This window comes from Octopus bimaculoides, chromosome 4, assembly GCF_046866305.1.
Source record: "Octopus bimaculoides isolate indiv1 chromosome 4, ASM4686630v1, whole genome shotgun sequence".
Classification (NCBI taxonomy): Eukaryota; Metazoa; Mollusca; class Cephalopoda; order Octopoda; family Octopodidae; genus Octopus; species Octopus bimaculoides.
Genome location: NC_142931.1, coordinates 126,791,835 through 126,806,834, shown reverse-complemented (window position 1 = coordinate 126,806,834; position 15,000 = coordinate 126,791,835). Strand labels below are relative to the sequence as shown.

Genomic DNA, 15,000 nt, shown 5'->3' with positions numbered 1-15,000 from the left:
TGTTAGCATACCGGACAAAATGCTTAATAGCATTTCGTCTGGCTCTTTGCATTCTGAGTTCAAATGCTACCAAAGTCCATCCTGTCCTTCATCCTTTTGAGGTTGATAAAATGAGTACCAGCTGGACACTGGGGTCAATGTAATTGACTAGCTCCTGCCCAACAAACTTTCAGGCCTTGTGCCTGTAGTAGAAAATATAATTATTATTGTTATTATTATTATTATTATTATTATTGATGAAAAAAGCCTGTAGTGAATAGACATTAATTATCCACATGTTGGTTGCCATAATGTTGTAAAGTTCACCGAATAGTTCTTAGCAGATGAGACTGGCCACTGGAAGGATATGCCAAACTATACTGAGTTAACCGAAATGGAACTACGAAATGGAACAAGGCTTATGTGAAATGATAGCCTTGATATCAAATAACATTTTTAACAAGCTCCAACAATATATATCTAATGGTATCTGGCTTCATGTTGTTTATCTGGGTTTATCAATGAAATAAGTAATGGTTTATAATGAGAGTTAACTCAGTACAAAACCACTTACACTGTTCCTCTATCTTTCACAAACTTATGACCTCATGTCAGTCATAGTAACCATCCTCATCATTGTCATCATCATCATCATCATCATCATTGATGTTGTTGTTGTTGGTGGTGTTACTATTATAATTATTACCGTTATCAATCATAAACGTAGTCAGCTGGCAGAATTGGTAGCAGTTCTTTTGATTTTTATGTTCTGAGTTCAGATTCTGCTGAGCTTGACTTTGCTTTTCGTCATTGCAGGATCGATAGAATAAATACCAGTTGAACGCTGGGGGAATGATATAATCAGCTAAACCCTTCTCCCTACAAAAATGCTGGTCTTGTGCTCAAAGTAGAAAGAATTATTATTGTTGTTGTTGTTATGACTGAAGCCTTTAATCTTATGACTGATCCTGGGTTGCATCTTCAGTGGAGAATTCTCTGTAGCAGATGGCGCAGGTGTATCTAAAATAAAAGAAAGATAGAGTGAATGAGTGAGTGAGTGTGTGTGTGTGTGTGTGTGAGAGAGAGAGAGATAGAGACAGGGGGAAGAAAGTGAGAGAAATTATATGAGTGAAAGAAAAAGAAATCTATACGAAATTAAAAATGAGAGAGAGAAAGACAGAGATAGATGAACAGGTAGATAGATAGATAGATAGATAGATAGATAGATAGATAGATAGATAGATAGATAGATAGATAGATGGATGGATAGAGAAAGAGATAGAGAGATAGTGTGTGTAAGTGTGTATGTGTGTGTATGTGAGTGCGTGAGAGAGAGAGAGAGAGAGAGAGAGAGAGAGAGAGAGAGAGAGAGAGACAGGGGGAAGAAAGTGGGAGAAATTATATGAGTGAAAGAAAAAGAAAGCTATACGAAATTAAAAATGAGAGAGAGAAAGACAGAGATAGATGAACAGGTAGATAGATAGATAAATAGATGGATGGATAGAGAAAGAGATAGAGAGATAGTGTGTGTGAGTGTGTATGTGTGTGTATGTGAGTGCGTGAGAGAGAGAGAGAGAGAGTGTGTGTGTGAGAGAGAGAAAGAGAAGGAGAGCAAAATAAATCGGAGACAGAGCTGGAATGTGAGGTGTAACAGTAATTGAACTAGAATCCAAATTGTCAATATGATGTCAGCCTAATTAAATATTATTAATGTGTTGGGATGGGTATAACTAGCACAATTACATCCTAAATCTGAGGCTTAATGAATGTCATGACAAGGAAACTAGAATAACTCAATATGTTGTTGTAATTACTTTTAGTGTTAGACAGGATTTCATAGAAATATGACTGTTGAAGCACGGAAAGTGAATGGTTGATGATACACACTGAATGACAAAGAAGTGAGGAATTGATAAAAGAGGGTGAAGCTTCCTATCAGAAAATACTATCACAGAACTCTCGCTCTGTCTCTCTCTCTCTTTGATGTACAAACCCAATTCTTGTGTTCCACAAGGTTCAGTTATGTGTTCTACATTTTCCTTCCTATATATGAATGACATACATGTATTGTCGGCTATAACAATGATCTTTTCAATCAATGAAGATGCTTTCACAGTCTTTGGCATTTAAGCCAGCCATCATCATCATCATCATCATCATCATCGTTTAATGTCTGCTTTCCATGCTAGCATGGGTTGGACGATTTGACTGAGGACTGGTGAAACTGGATGGCAGCACCAGGCTCCAATCTAATTTGGCAGAGTTTCTACGGCTGGATGCCCTGGTCAAAATATCCTACCCTTTTTATACTCAAACTGGGCAAATCCTGTCACTCACACATACTTGACAATGTCATTCTAAAAATAAGCAATCACATCATTGAAATCTGAAAGCATTGAGATAATGCAGGATTAGTTCAAAAGGATATGAATAAATAAGCATTACATTTGTCTGAGCAGTCTGGATGATAAAGGGTTAGTCTTAACTTGACATTCAGTTCATCAACATCATCTACAAGCAGACTGAAAAGCTTCATGCTAAGATGCTATAACACTGGTTCTTCCTATGAAGATGATATCATAGTCTTCAAAACTTACTTGATATTTCATTCAACAACATCATCTCCACATGAAGACCTTAAAATCTTATGTCAAGCTTTCACTATCTCATTGGTTAGATTTCTCAAAATATTCTCACCATGGGGTCACAAACATATTGTCTCTTTCACCAGCAGAAAAATACAATAATTTTTTTTTTAACACAAGACACAAACTTCTAACTCATAACTCTTGGACAATACAAAGTCAGAACACTTGGATAATATGAAGTTAAAAAGTTAAAACTCATAAAGTCACTACAAATGCAAGGTCTTACAATCTCAGATGTCTTAGGGTCGATTTGCTCGATTAAAGGCGGTGCTCCAGCATGGCTGCAGTCAAATGACTGAAACAAGTAAAAGAGTAAAAGAGTAAAGAGAGAGTATAAGTAGACCTAGAACACTGAGGAGGTATTAGGAAGGTGAGAAACTAGCAGACATAGACAAAGGATTCAGTTGTTTGTGTTGATAGAAGGTAACTGTGATAGGGAGGGGGTGCAATGTAGTAGTGGTGGAGGCATACCAAAGACTTAGCAATTAGTGATGATGGTGTTGCTAGGTAACTGAGGTGAAGGTAAATCAAAGACTTGGTAATTGATAGTTTGTAGCTGAGGTGGTGGAAGGTAGCTGAAGTGGGGGTGGATCAAAGATTTGTTAATTGGTGGTGGTGGTGGTGGTAGTGGAAAGTGATTGTGGAGAAGGTAAATCAAAGACTTGGTAATTAGTGGTAGAGGTAGATCTTCAAAAAACTTGGTAGCAAAGGTAAGCCAAGAAAACATTGTCTTATTGATTAATCAAAGAAAAAAGGAAGAGGAGGAGGAGGAAGTGGAGGAAAAAGATGACAAAGAACAACAAAAACATCATCGTCATTATTATAAACAGTAACAACAACAACAACAACAACTAGAATTCAGTTGGGACTTACAATGAAAAGTCAGGGATGACATTCCAGAAGGGTGTTAGATTTTGAGGGTATATGTTTAGTGTTGGATTAAGAAGGACAGAGAGAGAAAGAGAAAGACACACAGAGACAAAGGGAAAGAGAGAGAGAGAGAGAAAGAGAAAGAGAGAGACAGAAAGAGAAAAGAGAGAGGGAAAGAGTTTGATAGAATGATGAAAAAAGGGAAATGTGGGTGGGGTGTATTAGATGTTTTGTAGTAGTGGTGGGGGTTGCGATGGCGGCAGCAGCAGCAACAGCAGCAGTAGTAGCAGCAACAGTGGCAGCAGCAGCAGTAGTAGTAGTAGTAGTAGCAGTAGTAGTAGTAGTGGTGGTGGTGGTGGTGGTGGTGGTGGTGGTGGCGGCGGCGGTGGTGGTAGTGGCTGCGATGGTGGCAGCGGCAGCAGCAGCAGCAGTAGTAGTAGTAGTAGTAGTGGTGGTAGTGGTGGTGGTGGTGGTGGTAGTGTTGGTGGTAGTGTTGTTGGTGGTGTTGGTGGTTCCAATGGTGGCAGTAGCAGCAGCAGTAGTAGCAGTAGTAGTAGTAGTAGTAGAAGCTGTGAGTGTAGTATAGATTTGGGATGTGAATCTTTATGGATCAGAAGAAAGACTTCTTTTGAATGTGGTCTAGCATTTCTATTCCTGTCCAGTGGTAATACTATCTCTTATAGATGTGAATTGCACTCCTGTGTGGGTTCTACCTAAGCTTTGTAGCAAGTCACTAGTTTAACACCACCACCACCACCACCACCACCAGCAACTTGGGTACCTTTCTTGGAGTGCACACTGTTGTGTAGGCATTTGGACTGAGTCTATAGCTTGAAGATACCTTACTCCTTCTCTCCCACTAGTCTTGGAAGCACAATAAAGGGTCTCACCAACAGCCAGTCCTATCAGTTAGGAAAAGGCTTCAAAGGTCATGGGCAGTGCTCCATCTTCTCTTTGTCTAACTTAGTGGTTCCCAACCGAGGTCCATGTGGCCCTTAGGGATCCACATAAGATTTTGTTGTTAAACTTTATCCTGCAATAAATTTCTTATACTTCTATAATACACAAAATATTTCAATTAGTTTTTATACAATTCCTAATGATATTTCATTATAGAAATATAATAGGATATTTTGATATGCATTGGATGGTTATGAAGATCCAGTACAATAAAATAGGAACCAAACGGGCCTATAGACAAAGAATGGTTGAGAACCACAATTCTATGATAAACCTTTCCTACCACGACTTCAATCATGTCTGCACTTGGGAGCTGATTGGTCTTGTGTCACCCTAATTGAGTCACTCACCCTTTCTCCTCTTATAACACATTGAATCACTTATCTTTTCTCACATTGAGTCACTAATTTTTTTCCCCTCTTACCACACATTTTTTTGGTAGCCCAAATCACAAATTCTACACAAGCCATTTATCTCATGCCTTCCTCTTCAATATGTTGGTTCTCTGGAATTACTTCCCAATACATGTCTTTCCTATAGGTGTTGCCTTGCAACAGTTTAAAGCAATGGTTCTCAACTGAGTGCCTATGGCCTTTGGGTGTCCACAAAATATTTTGTTGCTATAGAAACCGGGAAACCGGGCCCATGAGCCTGGCTAGGCTTTAAAAGGGCGCATAAATAAATAAAAAATATTTTAATGATGCTATTGCAGAAGGAAACTACTCTACAATCTACATGAAAGTTGACAGTCATTTCTTTTATATATGTTCAATACAATCTAAGTGATTAATTTTATATTTTAATGGATTGATACACACATTTCCACAAATATTATATATGTATATAGTGACAGTCATTTAGTTTAGAACACCACTTTCATTTTTTGTCAATCAGCAGTAAAAAAATCAGGGAAAATATTGGTTTCAGATTTTAGGTATAAGCCCAGCAATTTTAGGGGAGGTGGAAGTCGTTTACATCGACTCCAGTGTTCAGTTAGCACTTATTTTATCGCTCCCGAAAGGATGAAAGTCGACCCCAATGGCATTTGAACTCAGAACGTAAAGTCGGAAGAAGTGTCGCTAAGCATTTCTTCTGACTTTACGTGTTCGTGCATCTATGCGCGTGTATATGCACATACATACACACATACATACATCCATACATATATACGTACATACATACATACATTGCATACATAAATACGTACAAGCATTACATATATATGCATACATCACACATTCAATTTTTAGTTCGTTATACTATGTGGTTTGTGCCTGATGACTGTGCGGAGAGGTTACACATGTTATAATTCATTATTTGGGGTGTTCTCATCACAAGAAACTATTTGTAGCACTTATACACGTGTATTGTGTCTATTAGATAATATTTATCTCTCATCAGAGGGAGTACTTTTTTGTTGATCTTACTATCACGGAACAGTACATTATACATATATACTCATAGATCTAGATTTCTGGATGTTATCCGTGTCTAGTATCACGTAAGGCTTGAGATGGGAGCGATGAGCTCCCTTGCAAATGCTATACGGACACAAACTGTTTGTCGATTACCTACATTACATTGGCGTAACTCGATGCAACGCTAAAAAAAACTGGTTCACCAGTCAACATCATTAAAGTGTAGCCGGCATAATGGAACAGGGGCTTTATTTGCATATCCAAAACGTTACCCGTAAGCAAATTTAAAAGAGACACACACACACGATAATAATGCTGAATACGATTATCAGTAGAAAGTCCTTGAATTATACAAAACGAAAATAAATTGAAACGAAATGAAACATGAGCCTTTCCTTAGTTACATTAATTTCTTTATAAAACCTAGAAGAAGAATATAGAAAATCGATTATTAAGTATTGCCTCCAGAGTATCTACCAAATGGTTAATTCCGGATATTTACCAACGTAAAATTAATTTTATGGAAAAATTCTTTTGGAAACTGGACATTAATAGCAGAATATCCGAAAATGTTTGGACTGTTGTTAATTTGCCATCGAATATGAGTTATACGTGGTGATGAAATACGTAAATGAATAAATGTTAGCGCAGGCTTGCCTGGGTGGTAAAAACCTTGCATGCCAACCACATGGTTCCGAGTTCAGTACCACTGTGTGGCATCTTGGGCCGACCAAAGACTTGTGAGTGGATTTTGTAGATGGAAACTGATAGAAATCCATCCATCCATCCATCCATCCATCTATCTATCTATCTATCTATCTATCTATCTATCTATCTATCTATCTATCTATTTATACATGTGTGTATGTATGTGTCTTTATGTTTGTGTTTCTTTTCCACCACTGCTTGACAATTGGTGTTGGTGTGTTTACGTTCCCGTAACTCAGCAACTCGGCTAAAATAGCCGATAGAAAAAGTATTAGGCTTTAACAAAATGTACTGAGGTCAATTCATTCGACTAAAAATTCTCCAAGGCGGCGTTCTAGAAATTTTACAAGGTGGTGCTTCAGCATGGCCGCAGTCTAATGACTGAAACAAGTAAAAGATAGCGATGCCATCGAAAAAATTGCTGTAAAGAAATATTAAATCAGAAAGAATTCATTGGTTGAGAGGAATTGGAACGAATAATTGGAATTGAAATTGGAACGAATAATTAATTGAGTGTATGCGTAGGAATTTGCGCAATCTAAAATCTTGAAACGGAAATGTAGATAAGTATAACAAGCTATGGTTACTTAGAGATAATTTATCTGTGATATAAAGGTTGTTTATTTCATTGCTTATCCAGTTTGTCCTGGTGATGTTGGTTCACGTTACTGCTTAACTCTTTCATTCGTCTGATTCAATGGTTCTAAACTGGGGTTCACATGATCCCTGACGGTCCATGTCAGATTTTGGGGGTGTCCACGCAAGTAAAATAGTAAACTGGGGACCCACAGAAGTATTTAAAGTGTCCATTAAAAAATTTTGCTTTAGACATATATGTTTTTAAGAAACAAGTTTCTTTCTCTAGCATTCAGCCAACACAAGGGTGAAATACAAAATACGAATTATGAAGGAGGTATCTATAAAACTAGTTTTTAAACATCGAATGGTTATGGGGATGCCCCAGAGTAAAATAATAATCAAAGGAGTCCATAGGTAAAAAAATGGTCGAGAACCAATGGTTTCAGTCGTCTGACTGAGGCTGTGCTGGGGCACCATTTTGAAGGGTTAGTCGAACAAATCGACTCCAATTACTGATTTAAAGTCTGGTACACATTCTGTAGGCCTCTTAGCCGAAGTTACGGGGACGTAGGCAAACCAACATCATTTGTTAAGCTGTGGAGGGACAAGCACACATGTACCTGTCTGTTCGTCTGTCTGTCTGTCTGTCTGTCTGTCTGTCTGTCTGTCTGTCTGTCTGTTTGTCTGTCTGTCTGTCTGTCTGTCTACCTCTCTTTCTCACACACACAGTTAAGATTCGGTTGAATTAGTAACTTAAACTGAGCACCATGTTAGGTCGATCTAATTTGCACATCCAAACAATATCAGGTGAATATCAAACTCTGTGCAGAAGTGTTTGCACTTGATATTCTTGCAGTGTTTGCAGATAACACGACCCAACCGGTGTTGGTGTCCCCGTAACTTAGCGGTTCGGCACAAAATGACCGATAGAATAAGTACTAAGCTTACAAAGAATAAGTCCTGGGGTCGATTTGTTTGACTAAAAGCATGGCCGCAGTCAAATGATTGAAACAAGTAAAAGAATAAAGAATATATATATATATATATATATATATATATATATATATATACGACGGGCTTCCATACAGTTTCTGTTTATCAAATTCTCTAACAAAATATTGGTCAGCTCCACGATGCTGTGCAGATGGATTGACTCCGAAACCGCGTGGTTGATTAAATTATGTTTTTTTTTCATTCAATTTTTCTCATTTTGTTTCAGTTTTTAAAACCAGGTAACAACGTTTGTTTCATCGTTTTATACAGGCAATGGATATTGTTCTTACGAAAATATTCGGCCTAATATAAATCTCTCTCTCTCTCTCTTTCTCTCTCTCTCTGACACATACACACTCTCACAAACACACAAAACAAAAATGAAGAGAAGTAACTCTGTAGTCACTGACATGAATTTCAACAACAAAGATAATTAAAGGTATACTAAATACCATACAAGATAACTTCTTGATCTAATGATTTTTTTGGGGTGAAGGTAAATGAACATATGTCTCGTAATATAGACAGAATCGTTAACACGCGTACCGAAATGCTTAGCGATATTTCGTCCGACTTTACAATCTGAATTCAAATTCCGCCGAGGTCGACTTTGCCTTTCATCCTTTCGTGGTCGAGAGAATAAGTACCAGTTGAGTACTGGGGTCCCCCGAAGTCGTTGGCTTTGTGCTAGAATTTGAAACCAATGGCGCAGGCGTGGCTGTGTGGTAAGAAGCTTGCTTACCAACCACATGGTTCTGGGTTCATTCCCACTGCGTGGCACCTTGGGCAAGTGTCTTCTACTATAGCCTCGGGCCGACCAAAGCCTTGTGAGTGGATTTGGTAGACGGATACTGAAAGAAGCCTGTCGTATATATATGTATATATATATATATATGTATATATATATATATATATATATATATATATATATATATATATATATATATATATATATATATATATATATATATGTAGTGAAACTACCTCCCGCCATTAGATACAAACTACTATCGCCATTACATACAATCTTCTCATTTAAATATAAATAAATGCGAGCGTAGTAGAGAACCCATTCCTTGTCATCACGTGACTGATTATTATTCGAATCGGCAACTTCTTCGAACCTTTCCCGCCAGAACGCAAACTGACCAATCACGGCCCCTAATAAGGTCACGTGATAGAGTAAAATTCTGAAGGCATTCGGAGCCCTCTTAACGCTATAAATAGATCAACTCATACCCCACAAATTTGTCTCGGTCCAGTTTCTCTTTGAGAACTGTTCCGTGTACCACACGACAGCAGCAGCAGTTCCAGCGACCACTTCAACAGCTTCATCCAGCCAACGATGACCACCGCCGTCGCCACATCAGCAATACGAGTCTACGACTACTAATCAGCACCATCGTCATGACCAACACGATTACTACCAAGCAGCCTCTAACCACCAGCGTCAACACGACTTACTATGTACACCAAACCAAACCTCCGCGGCACATCTCTCTCTTCGATTCTGTTAGGTGACTCAGCTTCACCACAATAAATAAACAGACAAGAATTTCAGTCAGCGACGAACATCTGTATAACAAGAATCACGGCCCGGCATCGATGCCACGACATCACAAGTGATCAGCTCTGCCACACTCAGCCCCCTCACTTTCACATACAGAACCTTTCCTAGAGTGTACTAAAGAACTGGTATAATTGCTCACGTGTTATTGACTCTCTTTCTATCTGCTGTAATATTTCACATACACACACATGTATCACTCACATACATACTTTTCTTTGTACGACGGCCTGTCTTTGATTATGTTATTATATGCCGCATTCACACTCACACATAGACATACATCTTTAACGCTACAATAAATATCTCTGTTATTCATCTAATACGGTTGTGGTCTTTCATTACTGGTCATCTATGTTATCGTCGCATAACATATTTTGTATATCATCTTTGATATATATATTTTGTGTTCGACCGTGTGACACGTTTAAATAAAAGGAGTCCTCTGTTTTTCCATTCGTCACCATTTCTCCTTTTTGAGTTCGCACGGTCGTCCCTTACACACACACACACACACACACACACACACACACACACACATATATATATATATATATATATATATATATATATATATATATATATATATATATATATATATATATATATATATATATGTATGTATGTGTGTGTATATGTTTGTGTGTCTGTGTTTGTCCCCCAGCATCGCTTGACAACCGATGGTGGTGTGTTTACGTCCCCGTAACTTTAGCAGTTCGGCAAAAAGAGACCGATAGAATAAGTAATAGGCTTCCAAAGAATAAGTCTTGGGGTCGATTTGCTCGACTAAAGGCGGTGCTCCAGCATGGCCGCAGTCAAATGACTGAAACAAGTAAAAGAGAGAGAGAGAGAGAGATGGATTCTCGACATTATACCTTCTCTTTCAGAAGAGAATATACAATGCCGAAACTTCAGAATTCTCTGGAATTGATATGCTATAGAAGAAAAGACAGTCTGCGTTTTTTTCTTCTTCTGGAAACAAGAGAACGGCTTTAATAGGATACACTTAAGTTAGACTAGTTTTAATATTTTAATATAAAACTATTATTTTAATGTGGAGGCGCAACGGCCCAGGGGTTAGGGTAGAGGATCGCGGTTTCGATTCTCGGACCGGTTGTGAGTGTTTATTGAGCGAAAACACCTAAAGCTCCACGAGGCTCCGGCAAGGGATGGTAGTGAACCATGCTGTACTCTTTCACCACAACGTTCTCTCACTCTTACTTCCTGTTTCTGTTGTGCCTGTAATTCAAAGGGTCAGCCTTGTCACACTGTGTCACGCTGAATCTCCCCGAGAACTACGTTAAGGGTACACGTGGCTGTGGAGTGCTCAGCCACTTGCACATTAATTTTACGAGCAGGCTGTTCCGTTGATCGGATCAACTGGAATCCTCGACGTCGTAACCGACGGAGTGCCAACCACCACCACCATTATTTTAATAAACTGTTACAGTACATTTATTTTAGAAAAGGAAATTAGTTTCGTATTTGCTGTAATTTGATTGATTGTTGGATTAATTAAACTGTTACTTTGTTTGAATTTTGTGTGTGTTAAATATTTTGATAAATTTTATTTTCATCAACTGTCCACGTTCCTAGACTAATTAGGATTGTTGTGTGTACTGATGCACATTATTATTATTATTATTGAGTGAGAGAGCAGCGCATGCCATCAAAGTGACACTGGGGTAAAATATACGAAGCCCGTTATACCCAACGTGACTACCCGTCTGATAAGGGTACAACATACACATGCATCACAACCATATGTGCGCGACATGGTGATCTCATATCAAGATAAAAAGCGCATGATCTCGCAGGTGGGGCCCAGTTATAATTTTCTTCAGGTCGAGTAGCCCATCCCACTTAAAAGGTCCCTGAATAAGGTTTGTTTAAGGATGTTGAGCAAAAGACCCATGCTTCCAAAGTTGAATTATTCAAACCCCCAAAGAACTCCTCTCAACACATGGCTATGATGCTCCCTCACTACTTCTGCTCATGATCAGAGATGCACATATCGTCAGCCACCAAGGGACATGCTCAACTGGTTAAGGTCAAACAACTGACAAGCAAATCTGTGGTACTGAGCAGAATATTTACTGTAGCCCATCTTTTATACCAAGACAAAACAATGTACATGATAAAACTTCCAATTAATTAAGATCAGAAGCCATGAGAGCCACTGCCTGGTACTGCATCCGGGCATTTATTATTATTATTATTGTCATTGTTATTATTATTAGTACGCTGGGCAAAATGTTTCATGGCAATTTGTCCATCTTTATGTTTTAAGTTCAAATTCCGTTGAGGCGTCTTTGCCTTTCATCCTTTCAAGTTGCTTTAACAGGCGTCATCAGCGCAGCAGTTGTTCTAACCTAACTCTAAAGTGGACATAAGACATATAAACATATATAAAAAAGGTGAAGGAATATCTATGGCCTAGAGTATTTTGCATTATTAAAAATTAAAAAAATGAGCAAAGCGAAATAACTCAAAGCGATCATGATTCAAGGTCATTATTTTCCCTTTGGAGGCGGTGAGCTGGCTGAGGTGTTCGCAATTCGTCCGTCTTTACGTTCTGAATTCAAATTCCGCTGAAATCGACTTTGCCTTCCATCATTTCGCGTTCGATGAAATGAGTGCTAACTGAACACTAGAGTCGATGTATACGACATCCACCTCCCTTAAAATTGCTAGGCTTGTACCCCAAATCTGAAACCAATATTTTTCCTGATCTCCTGTGCTGTTCTAAACTGAATAACTGCCACGCGAGTACACACACACACACACACACACACACACACACGCATTTAAAAACAATTCGACAAAAACACAACAAACGGAAATATAAAAACATAACAGAAAATTCGTAGCTTATTCCTCATCAGTCAACGTCAAAAAGATTATTACAATTTCGTGCCGTTAACCATATATATATGTACGTGCATACAGACATATATACATGTATGCATTCAAAGAGTCTTGGGGTCGATTTGCTCGACTAAAGGCGAGATTCGCTTAAAAATTATTATTATAGGCGTAGGAGTAGCTGTGTGGTAAGTAGCTTGCTTACGAACCACATGGTTCCGGGTTCAGTCCCACTGCGTGGCACCTTGGGCAAGTGTCTTCTACTATAGCCTCGAGCTGACCAAAGCCTTGTGACTGGATTTGGTAGACGGAAACTGAAAGAAGCCCGTCGTATATATGTATATATATATATATGGGAGAATGTACGAAAAAACAACAACAGACGAGGACAGGTGGTGTAAATAACAAAAGGATGTATTGGTATGACGCTCAGGCATACGGAAAGTCTTTGACGTTTCGAGCTACGCTCTTCAGCAGAAAGAATACGGAGACAAGGAGAAAAACACGGAGAAAAAAAATTGAATAGTGTTCAGTCAACGGTGCCCCCAACATCGCTTGACAACCGATGGTGGTGTGTTTACGTCCCCGTAACTTAGCGGTTCGACAAAAAAGACCGGCAGAATAAGTACTAGGCTTACAAAGAATAAGTCCTGGGGTCGATTTTCTCGACTAAAGGCGGTGCTCCAGCATGGCCACAGTCAAATGACTGAAACAAGTAAAAGAGTAAAAGAGAGTAAAGAGTATATCATAAATTATATAATATTTACACGTGTTTCACTAGCGTATACTAGTATGCTATGCGGTAGTCGTTAAACTGATGGGTTGCGTAGTCACTCTATACGCCAGAGCCATTGTTTATTACCGACTTAAGTTAGAAGGCAGATACAAACTGCAGGTAGTTGACAGTTTGGCACATTGTACAAAGTGACCATGCAGCTGCCTCTGTAACGAGTATCGTTCAGCATACTAATATACGCTAGTGAAACACGTGTAATGATTATGTATTAAAAAAATTATGTATTATATAATGAATAATTAAATATTTTGTTTATGGTTACAACGGAATCTCCAGTTTTATTCTGATCTTAGGTACACAGCTTGTAATCTATTCTATTCAAATATATATAATACCAAACGAAAATTAAAGAACAAACGACGTTTAATACCTGATTGATTATTGGGAATACATGAATTTACATAGAGTTTTGAGTAAAGGTTAACGGTTACGCAGTTTCGTTTGTAATAATTTTACAATCCCGCCATCCGTCTGTCTGTCTGTCTGTCTGTCTATATATCTATGGTAAGTCTTGTGTGTACAAATAGATGTACGCACGCACACACACACACACACACACACACACATACACACGCACACACACACACACACACACAAACACAGAACTATGTATGTATATGTGTGTGAGTGCGTGTATATTAATGTCCGTATATTATATATATATATATATGTGTGTGTGTGTGTGTGTGTGTGTGTGTGTGTGTGTGTATGCTCATGCATAATACATATATATGTTCTATAGTTAAGAGATGAGGAATTATGTACATTATTTACATTACTTTCATTCGACAGATATTTGTCCTCATCTTGTTTGTTGTTATCGGCTAATTTACCCTCTAGTTTTCAAGTTTCTTGGGGGAAATTTCGAACCTGGGTTCTCATTCCTAAGGTATTTTCCGATATTATTATTATTATTATTATTATTATTATTATTATTATTATTATTATTATTATTATCATTATTAGTATTATTATTCAGGTCACTGCCTGGAATCGAACGGAATCCTGGGGTTAGTAACCCGCGCTCTTAACCACTACGCCATATGCCGTGGACTTGTTTTTTTTTTTAGTGGTTAAGAGCGCGGGCAACTAACCCCAAGATTCCGAGTTCGATTCCAAATAGTGACCTGAATAATAATAATAATAATAATAATAATAATAATAATAATAATAATAATAATAATAATAATAATATCGAAAAATTCCTTAGGAATGAGAATCCAGTTTCGAAGTTTCCCCAAGACACCTGATGAAGGCTGGAGGGTATATCAGCCGAAACGTTGTAACAACAAACAAAGTGAGGACAAATATCCGTCGAATGTAAATAATATATATATATATATATATATATATATATATATATATACATATATGTATTCTTTTATTTGTTTCAGTCATTTGACTACGGCCATGATGGAGCACCGCCTTTTAGTCGAGCAAATCGACCCCAGGACTTAATCTTTGTAAGCCTAGTACTTTGCCGAACCGCTACATTACGGGGACGTAAACACACCAACATCGGTTGTCAAGCGATGGTGGGGGGGGGCAGAGACACACAAATACACATACACGCACACGCACGCACACACACACACACTCATGTATATACACAACGGG

At 38.2% G+C, this 15,000-nt stretch overlaps 1 protein-coding gene and 1 non-coding gene across 2 annotated transcripts in view; one reads left to right on the top strand and one right to left on the bottom strand.

Moving 5' to 3' along the window:
• Positions 1–15,000, top strand: part of LOC106871549 (chitinase-3-like protein 1) — a 108,393-nt gene that overhangs the window by 29,883 nt on the left and 63,510 nt on the right. The window lies entirely within an intron of this gene.
• The window catches only part of LOC106871552 (uncharacterized), an 18,045-nt gene that overhangs the window by 462 nt on the left and 2,583 nt on the right, over positions 1–15,000 (bottom strand). The window contains exon 2 of the transcript XR_016241677.1: positions 1–999. This exon is cut by the window's left edge and continues 462 nt beyond it. This is a non-coding gene — a transcript (uncharacterized LOC106871552). The remainder of the gene's footprint in view (positions 1,000–15,000) is intronic.